The following is a 15,323-nucleotide window of genomic DNA, read 5'->3' as shown; positions in this document are numbered from 1 at the left end:
AGGATTCAGAAAACTTTCTGGAACACAGTGGTACTCAGCAAATGACAGGTTAGAGGATTATAATTATTTTATTGTAATTATGGTTAAACATTCTAAACATTTCTCCCTATAACTATGCTTTTTTTCCTCATTTCAAGGCTATCAAAAAAAGTATCTCATGAATTTTTAATTATGGAACTTTACCTTTGTTAGTTTACATTTCCAACTTATTGGCACATTGTTTACTAAGTGCAGACCATTAAATCAAAGCAGTCAACTAGAGGTCTTTAATCAGAATTTTGATTTATGTGAGATCAGGAGTCTTAAGAAACAAACTTCAGGTCTATATGTAAAATTATTTTAATGACCCAGCATCAACACACCTGCTTGCTCCATAATTATAATTTCTAAATAGTTTTGAGACCATAAAATAAAGTTACCTCATAATTAATGTTATTATATAAGCATACGTAATTAGAGATTACCATTATCCAAAGAAAAGCATGTGGAATCTCTTTTTGAGAATACATATTAAAAAGAAATGAAGATTTATACTGAATATGATATGATAAAGATGAGAGAGGAAATGCAAGGAAAAAATCCCACTTATTTCAAGATAAATTTATTACAGATTTTATTTAGTAACTACTGTATGATAGGCACCGTGCTAGGCACTGGAAGCTCAGCAGTAAGCAAAAGAGACGTGGTTCTCCAACATCATGGAACTTAAAATTTGGTGGAGGATTGGGTCCATTAAGTATAAAAATGAACAAACATAAAAAGTAAAAGTTACCATAATTCCCATTTTGAAAAGCAACCAACCAGGATGATGTGCTCAATATTGACAAGGATGGCCTCTTGTTACATAGTGTAGTCAGGGAAGACTTCAATGAAGAGTTGATATTTAAACTGAGATCTGAAGAATGAGAGGCCACTTCTGAAAAGCAGAGCAGTATGGGTGCAAATGTATCAAAAACTTCACTCAGCAACTGCAAAGACTGCAGTAACTCAATTCAATTCACTTCTGGCTCTAACCACCCAGAGTTAGCCTCAACCTCTCAGGTTAAGGGCAATCCTCTGCAAGATTGCCTTTCAAACACCAGTCACAAGTTCAGGACCCATGCCACCCACATTTCTGACCAACTGGTGCTATATTCAGGGATTCCATCAGGTTTGATTATTCACTAGAACAGCTCACAAAACTCTCTGAAAGCACCATACTTGTGATTATAGTTTTATTATAGTAAAAGATACAAATAAGAAGGAGCCAAAAGAAGAGACTTATAGGGTGAGGTCTTGGAGGGTCTTGAACACAAACGTCCTTGCCCTCTGTACACGGAGTCAGAAGGTGTCACCTTCCCTGGAATCATGGAAGCTCCCTAGAGTCAAGTGTCCTGGATTTATATGGGGTCTCATTACACAGACACAATTGATAGAATCACTGTCCACAATAGAATCAATATCCATGTGGTTGAACTCAGTCAATAGCTCCCTCCTCTCCCAGAGGTTGGGGAGGTGGGCTGATATGTTGGCTCAAAGCCAAAGACTCCAGGTATGTCTGGCTCTTCCCTATCATCTCGTTAGCTTACGAAGTATCATATGGGTCCTGGACCCCATGAAGAACAAAAGACACATCAATCACAGAAAATTCTGGGTTCAGAGGTTGTTTCTCCAGGAACTGAGGACAAGATCAGCCAAATCTTTCATTATATCACAGTAGGTATAAGGATAAACATACACACAGGCCCTGATGAGAGAAGAGCTTAGTGTGTTTAAGGAATTAAAAAAAAAAAAAAAAAAAAGTGAGTTTAGTGAGCAAAGAAAATGGTAGACTGAGACAAAACTCTGGAGTCAGGGAAAGGTCAGATCATGAGATCATGAAAGGTCTTATTGGCCAAAGGTGTCTGGATTTTATTCCAGAGCAGAAGAAAACCATTGAAGGGTTTTACACAGCAAAGCTACGTAATCTAAGAAGCATTTTTGGAAGAATACTCTGAAGAGGCAAAGGGGAAAGTTGGCTGCTTTTGAGCTTCAGATGTTCAGGTAAGAGTGACCATGGTTTGGACTAGCAAGGTAGTGGTGGAGACAGAAAGAAGCAGAGGAATTCCAAAATATGGTTTGAATGTAAAATTAACGGGTTGGAGGAAAAGCAAAAATCAAGCATGATTTTTTGATCTCAAATGAAGAAGAATGCAGGAGGGACAAATTAGGGAAGGTATCTGGGGTAAGAAGATCAAGAGTTCAGTTTGGACTATATTTCATTTGATATGTCTAGGAGGTATTCAGGCAGATGTGGGAAAGATACACGAGTATGCAGTTCAGAATAATCTAGGCTAGAGATAGAAATTTAGGAGGTGTTGGCATATGGATGATATTTAAAGTCATGAAAGAGATGGGATTCCTAAGAGGATGTAGAGATATGAGAGCAAAACCAAAAGAGATTCAAAATTTATTAGTCAGTTGGAGGATGAGCCAGCAGAGGAGACTGAAGAAGAGAAGCCAGAGAAGTGAGAGAAAGACCCACAGATTACAGTGTCAGTGGAACCAAGAAAGGTGAGTGTTTAAACTCTGCTAAATGCTGCTAAAAGGTTAAGTAAGATGAAGATAGAAAATTATTTGTTTTTTGATGGATTTTGCAACATGAAAGTTACTGTGACCTTGACAAGACCAGTTTTCAGTTGAGTGATCCAGGCAGAAACTCAACTGAATTGAAAATTGAATGAGGTGGTAGAAGGGACAAAACTGGGAGAGGATACCTGAGAAGTTTGTGTATGCTTGAAAATTGACGTAGTGGCTCCACGGAGCATGAGGACCAAAGAAAGTGTCTGTTGGTTTGTTTGGGGCTGGGGGCTGGGTGGGGCAGAGGGGAGTACCTCAGGGAGAGAAATTCCAGAACCTTCTTGAATCCTGGTAAAAATGATCCAGTGTAGAGGGGAAAATGGTTGATACAGGAGAGAAAGCGAATAGCTTAATGAGAAGTATTTGAAAAGGTGAGAGAGGTCATGTCCCCCCCAGACAAGTGGAACAATTCACCTTTAATAAGTGGAGGGATATTTCCATGTTAACAGAGAAAAAGAAGAGAAAATTGGTACAGGTGTAAGAAGATTTTAGATTTACTGTTAGGAAGATTAGGGCATTCCAATAAGATGTTTTTTGTTTTTTGTTTTTTTCTTTTCATAAAGATAAATGGGGCTAGGTAAACACCTGAATGTCTGGAGATATGGGGTGTGTCTATTTATGTTCATCATCATAAATTCAGAGTAAAATCTAGGCATCCTCATTGTGTGATTTTTCTTCCATCATCAGTCTGCTGTTAAGATGCAGGCACAGAGAAATCAAGTCAGTGAGTTTTTACAAGCCTGGAGATTTTCCAGATGAGAACACTGGAGAAAGAATTGGACAAGGAGTTGAGGGCATGTCAAGAAAGTAATCAAAACCCTGGGCCATAAAAAAGAAAGGAGTGAAGATGGGTCTAATAAAATAAGGAAAATGCATTGGAAGTCTCAAAGAGGATGAAGAATTGCCACAGAGTGAAGAGCTGTGTCACTGAGGAGGATAGCAGTTGGTATTAGAGTAAAATGCTTAAAATCAATGATTAGGTACTGCAGATTGGATGATGAAGTCCATGAAACAGCAATGGAAGCAACTGGGTAGGAGGAAAAGTCATAGGAGATGAAATAGTTAAAAAACGGAGTGGCCAGGAGCTGGCTGTCTTAGTGTGCCAGGCTGCTGTCACAAGTACCACACAATGGGTTGGCTTAAATAATGGGAATTCATTTGCTCACAGTTTTGTGGCTAGAAGAAATCCAAAATCAAGACACCAGCAAGGCTTGCTTCCTCCTGAAAGACGGTAGTGTTCTGGTGCTGGCTGCTTGCAGTTCTTGGGGTTCCTTGATATCTTTGCCCCCTGTTACATGGCAATGTCCTCTCCTTTCTCACTTTTGTGACTTTAGGGTTCTCTTTACAAAGCCTGCAGCAGTCCAGAGTAAGACCCATCCTCATTCAGGTGGGCCACATACGAACTATAAATAACATCTCCAAGGGCTCCTATTTACAATGGGTCACAGGAATGCATATTGACATTAAGAATATTTATTGGAGTACAAAATTCAACTTACAATTATAGAATTATAATTATAGAATTGTATTTCTTATAATTATAGAATTAAGAATATTTGTTGGAGTACATAATTCAACCTGGCCTCCTCTGTCCCAAAGAGCCATAGGGAAGCAATAGTTGTAAGAAGAAGCCAATAAAGGGTCACCCATGAATATTTAAGTAGCCAAACAAGATGGTTAAGTATTGAAGCATGATATTAACCTTTGGTAAATGAGGGAAAATGGCAAGAATGTCATTAAATATGCAAGAGGAGTTGGTGACAATGCAGAATAGTACTAGGACATGAGGTTCAGAGCAGCAGTGGTACGTGCAGGACTGAGGTGAATTAAAGGTGAAAAAGGCCACTACAGGAAAGGAGGCCACCTACTTCACCCAGTGACCCGGGCACCTTCTTGAGAGAGAGCGCAGAGAAAGTGGAACTCAAAGAGTCATTCCAGTTTTCAGTCAAGGCAAGGAGATGGCGTTCTGGTCAGGGAAAAGGCGGAGGAAGCATGTGAGGTGACAGAACATGGAAAGGGATGTTCAGCAGACACACTGGAAGAGTTTTGGGGCAGGGTACAGATGAGGTCAGGAGGGAATGCACTGTGCATTGTTGAGAGCTGGCAAGAGACTGCAGCTGGGACTGGGAGGCCATGACTGAGTTCAAGAGGGGTGTAAACAAGGCACAACAATACCTCTTACTCTCTTGAAGAAGGAAGATGTTCTTGATTCCTGTTCTATAACTAGAATCAAGAGAAATTCTAGAACATGTTTGTGCATATGCCAGTCGCCAGAGCAGCTGCTCCTTTTGGGCACTGGCAGAGTCACGGCAGAATCACCACTCTTTCATGTGAATGCCATTGGATGGCAGCATGTTAGTGTATACTTTACTACTCAGAATATACTATCTTTTCCATTTATTTAGCTCAGACTGCGTGGATTTTATTAAAAAATAGAATCCTATCTATAAGATATCCTCTCTGGATTTGTTGTTTGTGACTGCTTCCCATAGGCTCTCGATAAAACTCACAGATGGGCTTGGCAATGCTTTTACACTAAACACACTACAGAGACTGTCCACTAAGGAAAACTTCTAGTGGATGATCTGTGTCTCCAAGCAGCTCCATTTCCAGGGACTGCAGATGGAGGAGAGAGAAGACGACCCCTTAGAATTCATCCACCTCATCCCATCTGGTCATTTTTCAGTGGAAAACACATAGCTCTTTCATTTGTCACATACACGTTTATTTCCACAATTCATGTCCAAACCCCAATTGAAAGAATTAGAAACAAACTATAGCCCTTGTACACACTCAGCCAGAGATACACTTTTCCTCTTTTATCTACCCCCTTGCCATCCTCAAGAGCCATAGGGAAGCAGAGGGATCCAACACAGCAGCAAAGAGAAGCCGTCTGGAAGGCTTATGGAGAGAAGGTGAACAGAAGCCTTTAAAACATTATAGAGAATGGCAAGTATGTCAGGGCAGCCAAAACATTTTTCAAAAATACATACTAATTAGTTCTTCTATTGAACAAAAGGAACAGGCAGTTTCTCTTTTTCAAGGAACACTACAATCAGGTTCAGAATTAGACTCACTGAAAAAATAGAGAATTTAATGCTTGGAGCAAAAAATGGACTGCTTTAATTTTCCTGAGTATATGCCCTCTTTGAGGAATGTGAAGTTATTTTTATAATTGCTATCCACTCCAAATATGTGCTATGTTTATCAAATGAATAAAAGTAGAATTAAAATGTTTAAGAAGTGCTTCTTAAAAAGGATATGTACATATTTTTATATACTTATTTTTAATGAGAAAATATAAAATCTGTTATTTACCTGACATTAAGCTCTCTCTTTTCTCTTCCCTTCCCTTTGCCCTTCTCCTCCTCACCCCCAACCTCTCCCTATCTCCTTCTTTATCCTCTTTCTCGCCCTTCTCTTTTGCTCTCCCTCTTCTCTTTCTCTTCCTCCCCACCTCCCCAGCTGTTTTCCAGCTAAAATGTCAGAATCAACATAACTAACACATATTTTAGTAGGCAATGATAAATGAGACCCAGTAGCACTGGTTTGAGGAATTTGGGGTGAGCCAACCCCTTGATACCTTTGTTATACCACAGAGAGGGACAAAATATTCAGCCCCATTGAGAGACTTCCAGGTGCACTGGAAGAAAGCAAGCAAAGCTGCCACTGGAGGAGGTGGAGATTGTGGAAAACCTGAATGAGAAGTGCATTGTCAGAGAGTGGGGTGACTAAAGGCACAGTGTGGCTTTCCTTCCCAACTCCTGATCTACCTAAGAGCTAAAAGGAAACTTTCTCACTTCAGCACTTCTTCATGTAAGAACTGGTATGGGGGACAACTGCAATACCTCTCCCTGGTCTCTATGTCTCTCTCTCTCTTTTTTTAATTGAGATATATTCACATAACATACAGTCACACAAAGCGTACAATCAATTGTTCACAGTACCACCATATAGTTGTGCATCCATCACCAAAATTAATTTTTGAACATTTTCATTACCACACACACAAAAGTAATAAGAATAAAAATAAAAGTGAAAAGAACAATTAAAGTAAAAAAGATCACTGGGTGCTTTTTTTTTTGTCCCTGTTTTTCTAATCATCCATCCACACACTGGACAAAGGGGAGTGTGATCCACATGGCTTTCCCAATCACATTGTCACCCCTCATAAGCTACATTTTTTTACAATCATCTTCAAGATTCAAGGGTTCTGGGTTGTAGTTTGATAGTTTCAGGTATTTACTGCTAGCTATTCCAACTCATTAGAACGTAAAAATGGTTGTCTATATTGTGCGTAGGATAGCCCACCAGAGTGACCTCTCAGATCCTTTTGGAATCTCTCAGCTACTGAAACTTATTTCACTTCATTCTACATCCCCCTTTTGGTCAAGAAGATGTTCTCCATCCCACGATGCTGGGTCCAGATACCTCCCCAGGAGTCATATTCCACATTGCCAGGGGTATTTACACCCCTGGGTGTCAGATCCCATGTAGAGGGGAGGGCAGTGATTTCATCTGCCAAGTTTGCTTAGCTAGAGAGAGAGGGCCACATTTGAGCAACAAAGAGGCATTCAGGAGGAGACACTTAGGCACAATTATAAGCTGGCCTAGCCTCTCCTTTGCAGCAACAGTCCTCCCAAGGGCAAGTCCTGTGACTGAGGGCTCAGCCCTTCAAACCACCAGTCCCCTATGTCTGTGAGCACATCAGCAACCATCAAGGTGGGGAAGCCCAACACCCCATGCATTCTCCCCCAGCAATGTTCACATTAGTGGTAGCAAAAAATATCTCTCTTTTTGTGCCTGGCTTATTTCGCTCAGCATTATGTTCTCAAGTTTCATCCACGTTGTCACATGTTTCACGACATCGTTCCTTCTTACTGCTGCATAGTATTCCATTGTGTGTATATACCACACTTTATTTAGCCATTCATCTGTTGAAGGACATTTGGGTTGTTTTCATCTCTTGGCAATTGTGAATAATGCTGCCATGAACATTGGCGTGCGGATATCTGTTCGTGTTACTGCTTTCGGATCTTCCGGGTATATACCAAGAAGTGCAATTGCTGGATCGAAGGGTAACTGTGTATCTAGTTTTCTAAGGAACTGCCAGACTGTCTTCCAGAGTGGCTGAACCATTATACAGTCCCACCAACAATGAATAAGAGTTCCAATTTTTCCACATCCTCTCCAGCATTTGTAGTTTCCTGTTTGTTTAATGGCAGCCATTCTAATTAGTGTGAGATAGTATCTCGTTGTTGTCTTAATTTGCATCTCTCTAATAGCTAGTGAAGCTGAACATTTTTTCATGTGTTTTTTCACCATTTGTATTTCCCCTTCAGAGAACTGTCTCTTCATATCTTTTGCGCATTTTATAACTGGGCTGCCTGAACTTCTGCCATTGAATTGTAGGATTCCTTTATATATGCAAGATATCAGTCTTTTGTCAGATACGTGGCTTCCAAAATTCTTTTCCCATTGAGTTGGCTGCCTCTTCACCTTTTTGAAAAATTCCTCTGAGGTACAGAAACTTCTAAGCTTGAGGAGTTCCCATTAATCCATTTTTTCCTTTGTTGCTTGTGCTTTGGGTGTAAGGTCTAGGAAGTGACCTCCTAATACAAGGTCTTGAAGATGTCTCCCTACATTACCTTCTAGGAGTTTTATGGTACTATCTTTTATATTGAGGTCTTTGGTCCACTTTGAGTTAATTTTGGTGTAGGGTGTGAGGTAGGGGCCCTCTTTCATTCTTTTGGATATTGTTATCCAACTCTCCCAGCCCCATTTGTTGAAGACTGTTATGTCCCAGTTTGGTGGCTCTGGGGGCCTTATCAAAGATCAGTCAGCCGTAGATCTGGGGGTCTATCTCTGAATTCTCAATTTGATTCTATTGATCGATATATCTTTCTTTGTGCCAGTACCATGCTGTTTTGACAACTGTGGCTTTATAGTAAGCTTCAGAGTCAGGGAGTGTAAGTCTTCCCAGTTCGTTTTTCTTTTTTAGAGTGTCTTTAGCAATTCGAGGCATCTTCCCTTTCCAAATAAATTTGATAACTAGCTTTTCCAAGTCTGCAAAGTAGGTTGTTGGAATTTTGATTGGGATTGCATTTAATCTGTAGATGAGTTTGGGTAGAATTGACATCTTAATGACATTTAGCCTTCCTATCCTTGAACATGGAATATTTTTCTATCTTTTAAGGTCCATTTCTATTTCTTTTAGTAGAATTATGTAGTTTTCTTTGTATAGGTCTTTTAAATCTTTGGTTAAGTTTATTCATAGGTACTTGATTTTTTAAGTTGCTATTGAAAATGATATCTTTTTCTTGAGTGTCTCTTCAGTTTGTTCATTTCTAGCATATAGAAACATTACTGACTTATGTGCATTAATCTTGTATCCCGCTACTTTGCCAAATTTGTTTATTAGCTCCAGTAGCTGTATCATTGATTTCTCAGGGTTTTCCAGATATAAGATCATATCATCTGCAAACAATGACAGTTTTACTTCCTCCTTTGCAATTTGGATGCCTTTTACTTCTTTGTCTTGCCAGATTGCCCTGGCTAGGACTTCTAGCACAATGTTGAATAACAGTGGAGACTGCGGGCATCCTTGTCTCATTCCTGATCTTAGAGGGAAGGCTTTCAGTCTCTCACCATTGAGTACTATGCTGGCTGTGGGTTTTTCATATATGCTCTTTATCATATTGAGGAAGTTTCTTTCAATTCCTACCTTTGGAGTGTTTCTATCAAAAAGCGATGTTGGATTTTGTCAAATGCTTTTTCAGCATCTATTGAGATGATCACCTGATTTTTCTCTTTTGTTTTATTAATGTGTTGTAACACAATGATTGATTTTCTTATACTGAACCATCCTTGCATGCCTGGAATGAACCCCACTTGGTCATGGTGTATGATTTTTTTAAATGTGTCTTTGGATTCGATTTGCAAGTATTTTGCTGAGAATTTTTGCATCTATATTCATTAGTGAGATTGGCCTGTAGTTTTCCTTTTTTGTGGCATCTTTGCCTGTTTTGGTATTAGATTGATGTTAGCTTCATAAAATGTGTTAGGTAGTGTTCCATTTTCTTCAATGTTTTGGAAGAGTTTAAGTAAGATTGGTATCAGTTCTTTTTGGAAAGTTTGGTAGAATTCCCCTGTGAAGCCATCTGGCCCTGGGCATTTATTTGTGGGAAGCTTTTTGATGACTGATTGGATCTCTTTGCTTGTGATTTGATGGTTGAGATCTATTTCTTCTCTGGTCAGTCTAGGTTGTTCATATGTTTCCAGGAACTGTCCATTTCCTCTACATTATCCAGTTTGTTGACATATAGTTGTTCATAGTATCCTCTTATAATTTTTTTAACTTCTTTGGGATCTGCAGTAATGTCACCTTTCTCATTCATTTTTTTTGTTTATATGGGTCTTCTCTCTTTTTGACTTTGTCAGTCTAGCTAGGGGCTTGTCAATCTTGTTGATCTTCTCAAAGAACCAACTCTTGGTGTTATTTATTCTCTCTCGTTTTTTCGTTCTCTATGTCATTTACTTCTGCTTTGATCCTTGTTATTTCTTTTCTTCTACTTGATTTAGGATTGGTTTGCTGTTCATTTTCTAGCTTCTTCAGTTGCTCCATTAGTTCTGTGATTTTAGCACTTTCTTCCTTTTTAATGTATGCATTCAGTGCTATAAACGTCCCCCTCAGTACTGCTTTTCTGTATCCCACAGGATTTGATATTTTGTGTTCTCATTTTCATTTATTTTTTATATATTTAGCAATTTCTCTTGCTATTCCTTCTTTAACCCACTGATTTTTTAGGATTGTGTTGTTTAACCTCCATGTATTTGTGAATTTTCTAAGTCTCTGATGGTTATTGACTTCTAATTGTATTCCATTGTGGTCAGAGAATGTGCTTTGAATAATTTCAATTTTTTTTAATTTATTGAGGCTTGTTTTATGTCCCAACATATGGTCTATTCTGGAGAAAGTTCCATGAGCACTAGAGAAGAATGTGTATCCTGATGATTTGGGATGTAATGTTCTATATATGTCTGTTAAATCCAATTCATTTTCAGATTGTTTAGGTTTTCAATTTCCTTATTGGTCTTCTGTCAGGTTGATCTATCTATAGGAGAGAGTGATGCGTTGAAGTCTCTCACAATTATTGTGGAAACATCAATTGTTTCCTTTAGTTTTGCCAGTGTTTGTCTCGTGTATCTGGGGGCACCATGACTGGGTGCATAAACATTTATGATTTTTATTTCTTCTTGTTGAATTGCCCCTTTTATTAGTATGTAGTGGCCTTCTTTGTCTCTCATAACATCCTTGCATTTAAAGTCTATTTTATCTGAGATGAATATTGCCACAGAAAAATTGCTAAACTTTTTTTTTTTTCCCAGCATCACGTGCACACGCCACAATATTGGGTGTGGACAATAGCCTTTAGCGCTGTGTTTTTGGCACGGCTCTGGGCCATGGTGCTGGTGCCAGGAAGGAGTGTTCTCAGCCTGCCCTGGTCTCTATGTTTCTTGATTCCTGACTTCACACTGTCTCCCAAGCTCAGTATCAAGAAAGTCATAATGTCCCAAAGCCATGTTCCCTACAGCAGCTACTACTGGGTCCTCCACCCAGAGCCTGCAGCAGCTGGTCTTGTCTACAGTTCTCTCCCAACTCAAGAGGTAGTTTCTGAGTGACTTGCTTGCAAGTGAACAAATGTGAGGGAGTGGTGAGCTGCTGATTGGTGTAACTGCTTATCCATTTGAATAGTTTTATTTCTTTTTCTGAAGTTAGATCCCTGGTTGTGAGCTCTGTCACTGCAGGTGGTTCATCATTTCTTTATGATAGTAGTGACAGTCACTCTCTACGGAGCAATGATTCAGTTGGATCAGGAAGATATGGGGATAGAAGTAAAGAGAGAGTAACAGAAAAAGCAAGGGAAATAAACATGGGCAGAACGGAGTGGGGGGAGTAAAAAAGGAGGGAAGTAAAATCTCAACTCAAGAAGAGTCATCATCGTCTCCAAATTTTTCAAAAAACACAGAAGATTTTGAGGATGTGTGTGGGTTCTCAGCTGCAGATCTTGTGTTGGTTTTGATCATCACATCTGGTGGCCTTGCCACCTCGATGCCCTACTGGTGTCCTGGCAGCCCAAAAACACCCCCAGCCTGCTTCTAGGTTGGAGACAGCTTCAAGATGCAGGTGACAGTGTTACTTAAATGGAGCCATAGAGGAGTGATTACATGGTTCAACTCCTCCAACCTATTTTATTACTAAAGTTGAAAGATAAATATAGAAAGGAGAGAAAAGCCACTGCATACTTTGGGGGAAAAAAAAAATCTAGCAATTTTTCTCTGGCATGTTTAGTCTCCTGAATTTACCCAGCTTTATTTTAAATTTTAAGGTGCAATTAAACGTCTGTAAATCTGATTCAAATATTGGAGGTAATGCTGAGATAAGTTTTTTAATTGCATTCTTACTGAAACCATTTAATTATTCTAATACCAACTACTTGTATGAAATCTCTTCTTTAAAATGTCCAGTTGTTTATTTAAAATAATTTAAATTAACATTTATAATTTAGATATTAAATTGTTTCCTTTAACCATGATAATTATATATTTTATTACTATATCTTGACTTTTATCTGTCTCAGTGGACCTGCCAAACCACAATGCTATGTGGATGTCATTCTGATCATCACAGCCATCTTCACAATTGGCACCAAAACTGTGACTAAATAAATCAAGCAATAGCCTGTATTTATTCTTAAAGGTAGTTATAACCTAATTGGTCATGCTGCAATACAGTTCAATAACAGGGAACAAATGTGGTCACAGCTAGCATTTCACATGCCTGTATACACTGAAGTTAAGGGTGCCCTGTTACCTTTACTTTCATTCATTCATTCACCATGTACTTACTGATTGCCTGCTATGTACTAGCACCTGCTAGATACAGGATTGACTGGTAGTGAAGATGCAGCTCTCCCTCGGGGTCTGACAGTCTAGAGGGAACTCTGACCTAGTCTGGAGAGTCAGGGAAGTCTTGTGGAGGAAGTCACTGACCTCTCAGCTGATACTAAAGGGAAGTAGGATCAAACCAGGCAAAGATGGGCAAAGTGGGGAAGTGGGAGAGGGACAGTTATGTCTAGATAGAATACCATTTGCAAAGCAAGGAAAAGAGAAACCATGGTTGCTCAGGGCAAACATAATTAGTGCATGATGATTGGGTACAGTGTGTGAGGGAGAAGTCAGAGAGTAAGAGCCAGAGGTCACGAAGCAGCAACAGCTCTGAAGCCATGTCGAGGAAAATTCACTTTTTCCTGAGGGTTATCCACCAATCCCTTTCCGTACAGTCACCTTTACAATGTAAATGTTTCATAGTAAAATATTTAAAGAAATCAAAATTATATAATTTAGAAATTTTATGATAATTTTAAGGAAAAACATTTCCTATACTCCATTAATCTATTATTTTGTACAAAGCTTACAAGCACACATTTAAAACAAAAATCAAATTAAAGTTTTGGAAGTGATTTTTAGGCTTATTTTTGCCAATTAAAGATTTAAAACATAAAACAACTTCACAATTATGTGATACATGCAACTCATGATGAAATAAACACAATTTTAGTTTATAAGTTCATTTCTGAAATTTCAGCTGACTCTGAATTTATTTTATGAAACATTTCCCAAGCACCACTCTCTCACTCAACATGCGAATTATAAAATGTTTGGCATCAGATTTTTAATAAAAATCTAAAATATTTATAACAGTTGCTAATGATTAATATGTCTTCTGAAACCCATATGTTAATTATTCATATCATCCTCTATTTTCTCTAATCTGTACTAGACTCTGTTCTTTTCTTTTTTATAAAAATCAATAAATTAATTTTTAAAAATCAACTATATGATGAAAATAATAAATTTCAGATGGCTGTTTTCTCTCCTGCAACCTGTTATACATTGACAGCCATATGAATTTAAGACCTTAGAAAAAATGTGTACTTCTGAACACTTCTAGAAATAAATCTAATAAGATATTGCTTCTGTTTGTGTTAGAATTACAAAGTTGGGACTATTTTAAGATGGAAATTAAGATTTCACAAGAACATTAATACATATTACTTAAAAACTAAATACCAATAAAACAGCCATACCACTTACAATCCCAAATGAAATCAGCTTAAGAAGCTAAATAAGAAAACTGCTTAGCATTCAGCATTAACGACAGTGACAGTACAATTAGCAAGACCCTTATAGTACTAAAATGGAATCATTTTTAATTTTAACCAAAAAAAAAAAAAAGGAAAATGATCAGTTTCAATATACCACCGTAATTGAAACATATCTATTCAGTAAAGACTAATTGTAAACCATCTTTTTCTATCCTATAGCATAGAAAGCAAGTAAGCAGGGATAATCTGAGTGTTCCAAAATCCGACTTTTGACAATAAGTACAAAGCTAATATTGAAAAAGATGTTAATAGTAACACTTAAGAAAAATGTGTCTTTTTAAATTATCTGAATCATCCTGGCTTATTTCATAATTTTCCAATTTCTTGTTCTTAGAGAAAGGGAAAAATACTAACATATGTTACTTCATATGTTACCCCGTTTAATCATTCAATATTCACAACCAGCCAGACAGTAGCTGAAACCCCTGTTACAGAGATCAGAGGATAATTGTCGATGGTCACACCGGTGGTAAAGGATTCAAACTGAGGTCCATTCTTTACTGCCTGTATTGCCCTCCCTCATAAGACATTCCTTAAGTTCAAGAACTAGGAAATTACATTTTATTTTGAGTCTTTTTATGTAGCCAGAGTCAACTATATTGGGGTGATAACATCCTCATTCAATTTGTTCTATCTGCCAAGAAATTAAAGCATACATTAATGCCTCAAGAGGACTTACTAGATCTTTAATATTTTTCTATTCTCCTAAGAGGATTAATATAAAACGTTTTAAATGGCCCTTGTTCTAGTGAGAATTAGATTTGGGTACATTTATAGAAAACCCCAAAATAAGTGACACTTGTACAAGATAGGAGCTTCTTTCTTTCTTAGGGAAGGATGTCCAGAGGTTAGCAACCTTGGACTGGTAAGGTAGCTCCATCTGGTACCCAGACTCCTAGTCCATTCTAGTGTATGGATACTATCGGCATGATCCCCTCATGGGCCAAGACAACTGCTGGGCCTCCTCCCATCACATCAGTGTTACCAGCTAGAAGAAAAAAGACAGAAAGGCCAAAGACTGGGCTCACCCTGCTGAGACAACTTCCTTCAGAGAGCATTCAAGTTTCATAAACTACCTCTATTTACATCTTATTGACCAAAGCTTTGTCACATATTCACACCTAACTGCAGGAGGGTAAAAGATCTAGACTTTTATATCATGGCCACGTGCCCAGCTAAAATTGGGATTCTGCTGCTAAGAAGCAAAGAAACAATGGATGTTGCAGTAAACAAATACCAATCTACTGCAGTTACCATGTACAAGACTGTATCATGAAAATTAGCACAGCTGCAATATTAAAAAAAAAAAAAGATTAAGTATTTTCATCTATAGGGTTAGATCTATACTTAGGTTAGCTTTCAAGATCCACTATATCTTTATAAATGTTCCTTTACTACATGCCCAACAAAGCTTCAGCTCCCATCACACCCAAACATTTCCTCCAAAAAATGCGCCAGCCCCACCCCTTATGCTGATCCAGCCGTGAACACACCTCT

The 15,323-nt window shown here is 38.3% G+C and overlaps 1 long non-coding RNA gene across 1 annotated transcript in view; it reads left to right on the top strand.

Moving 5' to 3' along the window:
* The first annotated feature begins 2,443 nt into the window (after window positions 1–2,443).
* LOC119544869 overlaps window positions 2,444–15,323 on the top strand; it is a 60,633-nt gene continuing 47,753 nt past the window's right edge. The window contains exon 1 of the long non-coding RNA XR_005218949.1: window positions 2,444–2,532. This is a non-coding gene — a long non-coding RNA (uncharacterized LOC119544869). The remainder of the gene's footprint in view (window positions 2,533–15,323) is intronic.

The sequence above is a fragment of the Choloepus didactylus genome, chromosome 9 (assembly GCF_015220235.1).
Source record: "Choloepus didactylus isolate mChoDid1 chromosome 9, mChoDid1.pri, whole genome shotgun sequence".
NCBI classification, from domain to species: domain Eukaryota; kingdom Metazoa; phylum Chordata; class Mammalia; order Pilosa; family Megalonychidae; genus Choloepus; species Choloepus didactylus.
The sequence above is the reverse complement of the archived record's forward strand: the minus strand, read 5'-3'. Positions and strand labels throughout refer to the sequence as shown.